At 38.7% G+C, this 13,642-nt stretch overlaps 1 long non-coding RNA gene across 1 annotated transcript in view; it reads left to right on the forward strand.

Moving 5' to 3' along the window:
• The window catches only part of LOC122788800, a 137,309-nt gene that overhangs the window by 54,289 nt on the left and 69,378 nt on the right, over positions 1-13,642 (forward strand). Inside the window, exon 2 of the long non-coding RNA XR_006362740.1 lies at positions 11,879-11,959. This is a non-coding gene — a long non-coding RNA (uncharacterized LOC122788800). The remainder of the gene's footprint in view (positions 1-11,878; positions 11,960-13,642) is intronic.

Genomic DNA, 13,642 nt, shown 5'->3' on the forward strand with positions numbered 1-13,642 from the left:
CGAGGCCAGACCCAGACTTTGGAATCCGGCCGACTGAAGGGCTGCCTGAGGCAGGACAACCCATATGTTAGGACTGCAGATGCATCCTTGAAGGACATCAACAATTTGCAATGTTGCAAGTAGATGCACTACAGTAGAACTGTCCTTAGAAGGACTGTCTGTAGAAATTACCAGACTGGTGCAATACAAAAAACATCATAGACTATGGCCAAATGGCGTAACACTAAATACAGAAGAAACAAGTAGGTATTTGACGTGATGTACATTTAGCAATAACATTAACAGAACTGCTCTGAAGTTAAATGATGCACCTGGATAATGTTTTGTATCCTCATACAATTATCTGCCTACGCCTGTTGCAGTGTAGGTAAGGTCTTAACAATAGTTTGCATAATGAGAGTCAGTAAACATTGTAACTCTCTAGGAAACTAATTTTGTAATAAATGCAACAGCAAACTTGGGCCAAAAGGAAGACTTCTGGACTGTTTTACTATTCTACAGTCCTAGCAGCATAAAAATTCAAGTCTTAAAGTGGGATAGTTTATAATGATACAGGTGATGAGGAGAAATGAGAATATAGAAATCATTTAAACCTTATGGTGGGGGTAATGAGCATTGATTTTTGAAAGACTTCAGTTCATTCAAGTGTCAAATGAAAGTTGGTGGCACGTTCTAGTTTTCATGTTAAGTAAAAACTGACCACTGAGCAGCTTGCCTTTGCAACACTCTCTAACATCTTTGGATGGTCATCCGATTCTATGCTATGGCTTTTTACTAAGCTTGTAAACTACCACAGGATATTTGGTAAGAGATTATGATTTGAATGCTGGGAAGTAGCTATCGATCTGCATAGCTCGTCTGCTATGCTTGAGGTATCCCCAGTGATAGCCCTACTTTGACTTTAGCCTACAGCTTCTATTTTTATAAGTGCCTGTAGATACAAAACGTCAGCACACACTACCCCAAGTCATTGCCCTAACCCTGTGTTTTCTACACACGTTTATGGTATGGACTCTCTGGAGTGCTTCCAACACCAATGAATGCTTTTATTTTTGATTATGTTCTTAGTCTGTGACTGTCAAAGGAAAAATCAACTTCAAAAGGATCAATACATGGCAGGTTCAGGTTAAGGCACTTTCTTGCAGCAAGGAGACAAAAATGTGCTAATACAGAGTTTGTCTAACTAAAATCAGGAAGTGAAGCCATTCTTATACATTTCTTACAAGACATTGCCTACTAAGCTGACGTAACAAATCACAAGTTCTTTCAATATTATTTCATAGCGGCTGTTTGTCCATGATTTTCTGCTGGCACATCAAGTTTATGAAAAAACTTTCTAAGAGAAACAACATGGCCTTGATGACCACCGGTCAGATACAACTTCTCCCTATGCAATGTTACCATTCACGGTACTAAGACTATTTTGAGCACAAAGCAAGTACAGATTATACTTCATTTCTTCAAGCAATCATTGTCTAACTGTATCTAGTTTTTCTGCAGCTGTGCATGTTCTCATAACACGAACAGAGCTGATTGTTCAAGTTCAGTAACATTATAGAAAACAGTATTGTTCTAGTCATTAATTTCTTGACCTAGCAGATAATCACCTGCTTCTCAGTATATTTCCAAAAGGCATAAACATGAATTTTGCTGTGCTAGCAAATACTAGGTCAGAGAGCATCTTTCAGTTTCAAAAAGCATATTGTCATTTTAGAAAAGCATCTTTTAGTTTCATACAAAACTAAGCTGCACATAAAATAGAATGAAATGTGTTAACTCTTTTAGCTTCTAATAAGCACTAAACACATACATTAATACATATTTTTCTGACATTTATCCCCTGTTAATACTTTTTATTCTATTTCCAAAAGCATAAACAGTTTGCTTCTTCTCCTAACCTCTTCTGTTCAAGATTTGCAGTTGAGAGTCATTCGGTTTAAACTTATGAAAGTGTTTCATTTTTCAACAATTCTTCAATTTCAGTACTTTGATACAAAGTCTCAGAAACTGACATGTCTATAAAATCTTTGATTAATCTTTTCATGCAGGGAATACCACAACCAATAGGCGATCCTAATAGGAGTAATCCCACACAAATGGCAATAAGGATGTTCATTAGGATGCTACCCCACCCCCCAAATAAATTTTGGAAAAAATCCATCAGTGGGTTTGGGCCTGGCCGACACTTGCTGAATGACCTCAAGATGGTCGTTTATCTCATGCTGGTTGTCAGGAATATACGAACAGCACTCCTCTTTTATTAAAGCGCACGTACCACCTTTCGCCGCTAGGGTAAAGTCGAGAGCCATGTGGTTTTGAAGCACCACAGTTCTCATAGCATTCAGTTCATGAGTCATTAATTCGAGAGCAGAAAAAGTTGCATTACTCATTACTTCGAGAAGTTTGGGTAGTTTTCTCAGCTCCCAAATTGATTTCACTGTGCCATATGCAGGGGCTATACCTGCCCACGATATAATAGTATCACTCAAGTCCATGTGTGTCAGTTTGTCTTTGTTTTTCACTGAATTATGGTTTCTCCAGCCTGCTTCAATTCGTCCCATTGGATTTTCAGGCCTTCTGATCGGATTTTCGGTTTTCTTGGTGACCTCTCTGACATTTCAAATTCTTCCCCGAGGCAAGGCTGCAGTGTGTCGTATGGCCGGAACCAGATAACCCAAAAAAACAACTGCCGGACCAGTTCTCAGGTAACCATTTGTATGCCTTTTTCCTACAAACAAAATAACAATTTTCTACTTTAGTATTAATATACACTTGCCCTGCATGAAACATTTTCTTATCAATGATAGTTGCTTAAAAAGAACAGGATTACGTTGCATCTAGTCAATAGTTTTATGTATTGACTCAAGATACGAGTCATAGTTTGCATCACAGATATAACCTGCATTATTAGCTTTGGTATAACATTTGTAAGGAATAGTCACATTGCAATTACTCCAACCTGCCTGAACAGTATCATTTTTGTAAAAAAACACAATTCCCTTTTGTGTAACAGGCAGGTACAATGCTATTTTGTCTTGTGATTTTACAGTTGTAGTATCAAAAATCAAATTTTCCCAGGTTTCATTGACCCCTAGGGGGACAGCAGTCATTAATAATCCCCCATATGCTGTTGGTATAGCTGTGCAAATCCAGCAATCCAAAACACTAAAAGTTTCAGCATACACATATTTAATTGCTTGGTAAGTGTTAAAGTTCGGATGCCAGTCTGAGTGATTCACGTTTATTTAGTTCAGCTCGTGTGTCTGGAAAAAGGAAAGGCCACAGCAAAAAAAATCATTGTTATCAGTATGGTTAACAGGATGATCATGCAATACTTCTGGGGTTGTTCTGCATTCCTGTTTTCTCTATATCTGGTCATTTTGTTCTTGTTGTGTAACAGTGACAAGAGTTATGTCCATTTCAAAGTTCTTAACCAGTTTACAGTGTGTCAAGTGAATCCAGGACTCTCGCTCTGCGATCTTGATTGCAGTGGGTGTTGACAGTAGCACTTGGTACGGCCCTTCCCACTTTGGTGTCGTCTAGTTCTTTCTCTTGATGACTTTCCCCCAGATCCCCATGCGTGGGACTACTTCTGCTTCCGATGGTCTGGCTTGTTCGTTATCTGAAACTGAATTTAACTGCAAAAGTTGTTTGTTACTTAAAACGTCATCTCATATATTCTGCAAGTGAACTGTCAGCCTCCTGGTCTGCAGGCATGAGCGGTTTCCACTGAGGTATATAATATGCCCTCCCAAACAGTATTTCAAAAGGAGTTAACCCCTTTGCATTTGGAACAGTTCTCATGCTCAACAGTGCCAGAGGCAAGCAGTGCACCCAGTTCTTTTGTATTTCACTCATTAATTTCCTAAGCTTATTTTTCAAAATTCCATTATGCCTCTCCACTAATCCTGCAGATTGTGGGTGGTATGCACAATGGTTCTTCAAGGAAATTCTGAAATATCGACAACTGCCATATAGTTTGATTTACAAAGTGTGTGCCATTGTCACTATAAATCTTTTCTGGTATGCTAAATCTAGGAATAATTTCTTTAACAAGAACTTTCACAACGGCAGCTGCATCTGGATTTTTAGTTGGAAAAGCTTCCACCCATTTGGAAAACATATCTATAATGACAAGACAATACTTCTTATTTTCGCATTTGTTTAGTTCTATGAAATCCATACAAATAGTATGGAATGGGTATGGTGGTGTAGGGGAAACTCCCTTGCTTAGGCTTCAATGACCCTTGTGCATGGTTTATTACAAACATGACATGCCGCACAAAAATTTTTTGTGTAGTTTATAAACCCATATGTTGTAAACACTCGATTCACTAACTGTACCACCCCCCCCCCTGTTGCGACATGGCACTGCCCATGACTCAACAAAGCTACATATCTAAACAAGTTAGATGGCAATATCGGTTTTCCTTCTTTGGAGATGTACAGCCCTTTCTCAAGAATTGCTCCTTGTTTTATCCATTTCTGTTTTTCTACATTCGTAGCAAGTGTCTGCATTGTTTTTAACATTTCTAAATCTAAAATCTCAGAGGGTTGTAATTCTTCACTCAAAAGAAATACTTCTGAAGCTGCCTGCTTTGCAGCTGTCAGCTCTCGCATTACCTTTTGAAATCCTATCCTGTTGCTTGGTATGTGCTATGCATTTACAAATAGCTACTTTTTGAGGTAACTGAATAGATTCTAACTAATCCAAAATAAATTGTGCATGATTAATCGATTTGCCAGTAGATGTTATCATTCCTCCACTGTTGCGCAACAACATGTACAGTAGAAAAAACATACTGGCTATTAGTAAAAATATTTACACATTTACCTTTTGCTAAGGTACATGCCCGTGTCAAGGCAATCAATTCTGCTTGTGCAGATGAATTGTGTGGTAAAGATTTTGCTTCTAAAATTTCAGTATCAGAAACTACTGCATATCCTACTAGATTCTGTTGTGTGGGACCCCTTTTGCATGAGCTGTCCACGTAATATGTCACCTCGGCATCACACAAGGGAACATCCGTAAGATCTTTTCTAGGTAGCGTCTTTTGCTCAATCTCCTGCAGGCAGCTGTGTGGTGTGCCATCTGCAGGGGTTGGGAGCAAGGTAGACTGATTCAAAGTTGTACACAGTTCAATTGTCATATGAGGTTGGCTCAACAGTATAGTCATACAGGAAAGATGTCTAGCAGGAAAAAGATATGCTACTTTTTCTTGCAGTAAAATAATCGCAACTACATGAGGCACTCTCAATGTGAGAGGGTGGAACAATACTACTGAGGCTGAAGCCTGCACTGTCATTGCAGCTGCAACCACTGCTTGTACACAGTGGGGTAGGGATTGTGCCACTGGGTCCAGCTGTGATGAATAGTAAGCTATAGGACGTTTTGTCCCCATGCTGTTGTTAACACTGATGTCATATAACCTTGGTTACAATCTACGGTTTGGAATAAACGTGTATGATAGTTTGGTAGTCCTAAAACTAATGAGGACGCTATCAATTGCTTTAATCTACAGAAAGATGACTCTGCTTCTGGTGTCCATTGTAATAAATCTCTTGCTGCCATAGGCTTCTTGTATATCAAGTCAGTCAATGGAGCAGATTCCAAAGCATAGTTCGGAATCCAACTCTGACAGAAATTGGTTGTACCCAGGAAGGACATAATTTCCTTCTTGGTAGTCTGTTTGGGTGCTTGTAAAATTGCTATTTTCCTTTCTTCATCTAATATTCTGCCTACTTTGGATATCACATATCCCAGGTATTTAACCTGCCTTTTCCAAAGCTGCAACTTGTTTTTGTTTACTTTATGTCCTTGAGTGGCTAAAAATTGTAGTAATGCTATGGTATCTTCCCTGCATTCTTGCTGGATGGGGGCTGCCAGCAGGATATCATCTACATAAAGTAAAATCTGGCTGCCTCTCAGTGGGATAAATCCCGCCAAGTTACTTGCCATTTCTTGTACAAATATTGTTGGGCTTTCACAATACCCCTGTGGTAGTCTTGTATATGTGTACCTTTTCCCCTGAAATGTAAATGCAAACCAATGTTGGCTGTCAGGGTGTATCAGTATTGAAAAAAACGCATTGCTAATATCTACCACAGAAAAATACTTCTGTTGAGGCTTTAAATCATTCAACAGGGTGTGTGGATCTGGCACCATAGGTGCTCTAGGTATTACTGCATCATTTACAGCTTGTAAATCTTGGACCATGTGCCATTCTCCATTTGGTTTCCTGACTGGAAATAAGGGTGTGTTACATGGTGAATCAGGAGATTCTATCAGTACTCCTTCCTTATGTAAAGCTGCTATTATAGGTTTGATTCCTACTTCTGCATCCTTTCTTAAGGTATATTGTCTCTTCTGTGATCTAAATGCTGATTTTTGGTGTAATACTAACTGGTCCTGCTGTACGAATAAGTCCTACATCTGATTTTCCTGTTGACCAGAGAGTTTCTGGTATGCCTTGTAAGGCTTTTTCTTCCTCTTCTAATAAGAGTGCTACTCAGCTGTCCTCACTTGCCTGCAAGTGTACAGCTGGGTGTGTCTGTGTTATCCAATTTAACTTCTGCTTTTGTACTCCCTGTTCTGACAGTTCTAACTCTGTTCGTTTTTTCCCCACTTTGTGACTTTTTCCTCCTAAGTCTGACAATTTTACATCCTTGTCTTTAGTCAAACTAACATGTGGTAATCGATTAGATTTATAAAGCACAAAAAATTCCTGGGGCAATGGAACAGCTAACTACACTGTTCCCTTCTGTGTCCCAGTACAGATTACGTAATACTAATCTGTTTGCATGGTTTCTAAACAGTTCTTGCTCGTATTCATTATCGGGTCCTGGTGTGCTACAGTAATATAGAGTACAGTGCAACAAATGCTGTTCATCAGTGTCAAGGGAGGGGGACTTACTGATGGCTACGTTCATCAGTTCTTAGGTTACTGCCCCTGGACCAGTTGTGACCAAGTCCTGGCTGTACCAATAAAATGTTTCACCCTCCGGTCGCACTAAAAAAGTATCCATTTGTCGCTGTGCTTCCATACCCTGCATGGTCGGAACTACTGCTATGCCAAATATCTGCATAAGGTCTCTGCCCAAAAGGTTTACTGGGCATTTTGCAGAAACAACAATTTTGCTTTTCTGGGTCATCCCTGAAGCAGGGTCAGTTATTACTATGTTATGAGAGAGTGGCTCTCGATACAGCGGTCAATTAGCTGCTTTCACTAATATGTAATCAAGTGATTCTGAATTTTCTGGTAGTTTGGAAGGATGTATCCTGGTTCGTGATGCCCCTGAGTCACACAGAAATTTAACTTCCTTCCCCTCTACCAGGAGTGTAACTTCAGGTTTCCTGTCTACTAAATAGAGCTCTAGGCTCAATAATGCCAAGTCCAAAATTTCACTTTTTTCACTATCTGTGGTTTCTAGCACTTCTCTATTTCTTCTATCACATTTGCATTTATCTTTTCTTGGTTATTCCTTCCTAGTGATTCTTGACTACCATATAGTCAGTCCTCACCCTCCTTGTCTTCTATGGCTATCTTCTTGTTTTGCTTGCAATCCCTTGCTAAATGTCGTCCCTTTTTCCCGCATTCAAAACATTCACCCCTTTTCTTTCTTTCTTCAAACTCTTCTGATCGTTTCAGATTGTTTGTTTCCCTGGGCATTTTTCTTGCCCTTTTTTCCTGACTGTACTACAAAAACTTCTGCTCTGTCTTCTACAGCAAATACTTGGGTTTTCTTTTTCTTTTTGTTGTTAAAATGCCTTTCGGCATGTCTAGCATATTCAAGTAATGACTGTAATCCTACTCGTATGGTGATCTACCATGTGCTTTGTAATAAAGCTGCTAATGGGTGCAATGCTGCCTTTCAAAAATGCATTCTTTAGCTGCTGTTCATATGGGGAATCATGTGTTTGGTCTTCAGGTACCTGCATTCCACAATGGTTATTAAAACATTCTAATAATCTAGCATAATATCTATTAATAGTTTCACTTTCCTGTTGGATGCATTGATTAATGCAAGTCCAGTCTGCCCTAGGATTCCATTTCTCAGAGATTCGGTCTGTCAGACCTTTCACTCTGTTATCCAGCTCTGTGTTGCTATGTGGGAGTGGCTTGTGTTCTGGGTCACAGGGATTCCAGTTGCCACTGATCATGTGCCAATCTGGACCTATGATTTGTCTGACTACTTTTTCTACTACTTCTCCATTTAAATAACTTAACCTCATGCCCTGTAAGTCTTCTAAGAATTTTCTAAAATTAACTTTTGGATGGGGAATTCCCTCTGTGGCTTTCCGGATATCTTCTGGTGTCCACGGTCTATATACTAGGAGAGTTGGGTCCTGCCCTTCCTGTCCTGCCTGAGGATTTGGTACTTCTATAAGTGGGCACCTTTTCTTCACTCATAGCTCATGAATTTTCATTTATTTGATATTCAATTTCCCCTCTTAAGTTACGTGTTTGAGACCTAGTCTCGATGGGATCTCTGACTAACAGTTTTGGCTTCGTAGGGACAGCCGGATATAGCGGAGGTGGACCAACTTGTCCACCCGCTTCATATTCTGGTAGGGGAAGTGGAGGAGGCAGAGGGGCTGACACTATTACCAAGTTATTATCCTCTTTATCTAGAAACATTGTTTTTGAATTATAACTCTCTTGTTCCCTACGGTTCGCTTCCTCAATCCACCTGTGTGCCTGAGGAATGCCTAATTGACGTTGCTTTTTTACCTGACTTCTTGCATCAGTTTTAAGCTGTTTGACAAGTTTAATAAGCGAGGATTTTTCTAATTTGCCATCGAATTCATATTTATTAACCCATTTTGTATAGTACCTAACATTGTCGGCACGTTGTAACTGCATATATTTTGCATCTTCAGTTAATGGCGGATCTTGGGATCTTTTTGTGCACTTATTTCCCATTTTATTTTTAACCTTTGAGCTGTTATGTAACCCTTCTTTTACGTGGTACCACAATTTTTCTCTTTCACAGTTTATCTAGAATAACTGCCTTACCTATTCTGTTTCCCTGATCTATGACAAGACTGCAATCTTCCTGTCCCTGACTTGTACAAAACAAATCTCCTGACAGATGACACAAATCAAGTCCCTGATCTAAAATGGAAAAAAGGTAAATCTCACCTTACCTGAGCCTCCATGATTGACCGTCTCTGGTTCATACAATAACTCGTCTTCCAGTTGCAGATCAGAACAGTGGCTGGCCTCTCTTGACCGAAAATTCAGTCGGAGGTCTTTCAGCACAGAAGAACTGATGTGGTCTCTTCCCCGTATGGTTTCATGCCACCTGGCCCATCTGACCTAAGGCGAAGTGAGAGTTTCCGGTCCGAAGGACCAATCTGTCCAAGGAAAAATCAACTTCAAAAAGATCAATACACGGCAGGTTCAGGTTAAGGCACTTTAATCTTGCAGCAAGGAGACAAAGACAAAAACGTGCTAATACAGAGTTTGTCTAACTAAAATCAGGAAGTGAAGCCATTCTTATACATTTCTTACAAGACATTGCCTACTAAGCTGACGTAAAAAATCACAAGTTCTTTCAATATTATTTCATAGCGGCTGTTTGTCCATGATTTTCTGCTGCCACATCAAGTTTATGAAAAAACTTTCTAAGAAAAACAACATGGCCTTGATGACCACCGGTCAGATACTTCTCCCTATGCAATGTTACCATTCACGGTACTAAGGCTATTTTGAGCACAAAGCAAGTACAGATTATACTTCATTTCTTCAAGCAATCATTGTCTAACTGTATCTAGTTTTTCTACAGCTGTGCATGTTCTCATAACACGAACAGAGCTGATTGTTCAAGTTCAGTAATATTATAGAAAACAGTATTGTTCTAGTCATTAATTTCTTGACCTAGCAGATAATCACCTGCTTCTCAGTATATTTCCAAAAGGCATAAACATGAATTTTGCTGTGCTAGAAAATACTAGGTCAGAGAGCATCTTGCAGTTTCAGAAAGCATATTGTCATTTTAGAAAAGCATCTTTTAGTTTCATACAAAACTAAGCTGCACATAAAATAGAATGAAATGTGTTAACTCTTTTAGCTTCTAATAAGCACTAAACACATCTATTAATACATATTTTTCTGACTGACCTACAGTCTGAGATCAGTTCACAGTTTGACAAACCTGCCTGCATACTGACATGGGAAAGCATCTTCAAACTGCATACAAATGACATTCATGCAGTCAGACCTGGAATACCTTGGCCTAAAATTTTAATATAGTAAATGGATGAACTGCAGCATTTACACATACAGTTATCTGTGGCTTTTAAAGAAAATATAAACATTAATGAAGCCTTTTCTCAATACTGAGTTTAAGAATAAAATGCCAAGAAAGATCATGGGAGCTGTGACATCCTGTCGAAACAAATGTGGAAAGTTAAGTATTCTGCAGGCATTCGTGGACATAAATGGGGGAAAAAGTGTTATGCTTGACAAAGATGGACTGTAAAACTCTTTATACAGCAAAGTGTTTCTCTTTTAAGGGATCAAGATTGTACTGTTATTTCACGTGGCTTTAATTTTAGCAGTACTTCCATACTGTGCTGTGCTTTTTGAGGACATTCATACACCTTCTGCATATTTAATTACATGCATATTTAGTCATTCATCTCTGCTAGAATGGCTTTGGGTGTTATCTATGGTTGAGGGAGTACATGCAGTTAATACAGATAGCAGAATTTTTAGCTATAGTCCTAAGATTGGCAGATGACAATCTGCACTACTTCTCTGGAATCATCTGATCACCAGAACTTTAAAGGGTGGGGTGCAAATACCCTTATCTAAATCCATCACACAGAACACCCTACTGTGGTGTAACCTGCAAACTGTGGTTAAGTATTTTTTTATTCAAAAAGTGTTTTTATGCAATCCCAAAACAGTAATGAAGTACTTGATATCAAAGTAATTTTGTAGATTGTTGGAATGGTGATAAAAAAAAAAAAAGTACCAGAAAAACCATGCCATCACAATATCATGCTATTCTAAGGTAAAAGACAAATATGGAAAAGTAATCTGTTTAAGCAAAAGCTCTAATCTTGAATCTCTCTTGAAATACTGTAAGTAAGTTATTTCTAATGTCTGAGTGGTGAAATATGCAGTTCTGGGTGGAATTGAGATTACCACAATAGATGGTAATGGCCCAAGATCTAGAATAAAAAAGGGCAGTCCTAGAACATGTTCACGTAGTGGTTGTAAAATTGTAAACCTTTAGGTTATCTCAGTTTAAAAAAAGAAAATAATGCCATTCATGTTTTCTTACAAAATGAAGATTGTTCATATGCAAACTGAGCAGGGATTTAATTTGGCTCATAATGAGGCAGATGGTTAGAAATAAGCAAAGTAAAACTAAAATCTCCATCCTAATACCTACAAATGGTAGGTCTGTAGTATGAAGTCGAATGCCATACTGTGGTTGGTTTGTGGCTGTGCAGGGCATGCTAGTTAAATTATCACTGAAATGCTAGCTGCATGAGAGAATTTTTTTGCCTGTTTTTATAGCTTGTTCTCTCTCGCGATCTGGTATACATATCCCTTACTAACCAACATGGTAATGGTGGAATTGTGCACTTAAGCATCCTAGATGCCACTACAGATTACAGGCTATGCGAGAATGATGTCAGACTTGTTCTGTAAAGGAAAGATATATATATATATATATATATATATATATATATATATATATATAAACTGCATTTCAAACTTGCGATTTGTAAGATCCAAGTCTGATCCTCATTAAGAGTTTCATGTTTGTCATACTTTTAGACTTGCATCAGTGTCATTCTAAATGCCTAGTGTTCCACTTCTCCAAATGTATTGAAAAGTAATCCTCTTACTATATGTAGAAGTTGGATGTGATCTTCAAGCAAGTTAAAGGATGTGATCTTCAAGCAAGTTAAAGGATCCTGGGGTTGAAGACATTAAAGGTAGGATCACATTGTATATTTATAAATATGTCCCTAGAATTCTGTGGTCCATCACTGTACATCTCTGCCATAGCAGTGTGGTTTGTGCCAATTGAAAAGATGGTAAAAAGCGATAGATGGAGGATGTCTTAATACATAATGTTGAACCATGGCATATCATGATTTTTTCATAATGCCTAGGTGCGAAATCTATTTGATTTGGCTCTAACCTAGCGGTATAATTGGTTGTTTGGTTACATTTGGATTAACTTATATGAAGTGCTTTAAAACTTGTTTTATGATGGGGTTTACTATTTTTCTAGCCATGCAATGTCTTCATATTTTTTTTTATTCATGGCCTATTTTGTTAGATTTGTGTTAGAAGAGAAGATAACTAGCTATAGCTGCTTCTGAATAGTTTGCCTTCATTTGGTAAGCAGTGGATCTTTCACATCACTGCCATATTTGCAAGGTCTAGATATTGCCAATAGGACTTTGTCAGCTTTAATGTAATGGCACATTCCAGATGCAGTAAACTGTGTAGTTAAGAGTATAGCAGTGTGCACCATGTCATTCTAAGCTGCTTAGGACATGTTTTTTCTGGCTAAAGTATCTCTGCTGTACATCACTCTTGATTTCTTTAAGCAGTTGGTGGTAGCTGGATTTTAGTTACAAGTACTCCTTCAGTTAAAGGCAGTGTCTGTGTAACTGCATTACATAATGTATACTGCTGCTACTGCTGTTAAACTCTGCAATGTGGTGCTGAAGCATGATAATCATCCGCCTTCAGAGTGCTGCAACCCTGGGATTGAAGACTTCAGAAGTTAGGAAACCTGTTGATATCTGCACTGTTTCAGTTGTATTTCTAGAGATGTGCACTTTAGGGTTGAAATGTGCTGCAATTCTACATTTCTATTCCTTTTCCTTCAGGCTATCAAAGGATCCCAGGGTAGAAAATTCCTGTAAGTAGGTAACGTTTTACTATTTGTTCATTATGTACTAGAATTGTGCATTGTGTGGTTTGGTGGGTATAAATTCTGAGAGACATGATGGGAAGGGAACGGACCTAGGTCAACTGGCGCCCTAGGCAAAAGGGCTCCACGGTGCCCCCCACCACACTACCTGGTGCCCCCATCCTGGTCTACCTACACAAAATAAATACTGGAAAAGCGCCCCTGCTAGACCGGCGCCCTAGGCGCGACCGCCTAGTTGGCCTATGCCTAAGGCTGGCTATGGGAAGGGTCACTGTAGAGTAAGTTAAACTCTGTTCACAGTCTGAAAGCTGGAGACTTTAGCTACAGACTTAACTGTTAACAATTGAAGTACATTGTTTTAAAGGGGTTCTTCCTGACTTGTAGTTCTCAGCTTTTGAAGATATTTTTCAAGTCTTTACTGAGTTACTTGTCTCCCCTGAGATATAAACATGCAAGTCCAGAATTATAATTGTTCTGCATTTTGTGCGCTTACTTACCTTTTGATGCTTCAAGGTTAAAACTGAGATAGTAATCTGTTCACCGCCTTGACGAGCAATGATGCTGAAATGGCTTTAATGTTTCCATACTGTTCTTTGGGTGCAAAGCATCTAAACCAGTTCTGACATCTAATGTACTAGTCTGTATATTTTTGCATAATGTACAAGGAATGCATTTTAATGCAATTGCCAAACCATTTTTTTTAGTATTTCATGAATCTTTGGCTTTACTA

The sequence above is a fragment of the Protopterus annectens genome, chromosome 14.part0 (genome assembly GCF_019279795.1).
Source record: "Protopterus annectens isolate FY-2018-M chromosome 14.part0, PAN1.0, whole genome shotgun sequence".
NCBI classification, from domain to species: Eukaryota; Metazoa; Chordata; order Ceratodontiformes; family Protopteridae; genus Protopterus; species Protopterus annectens.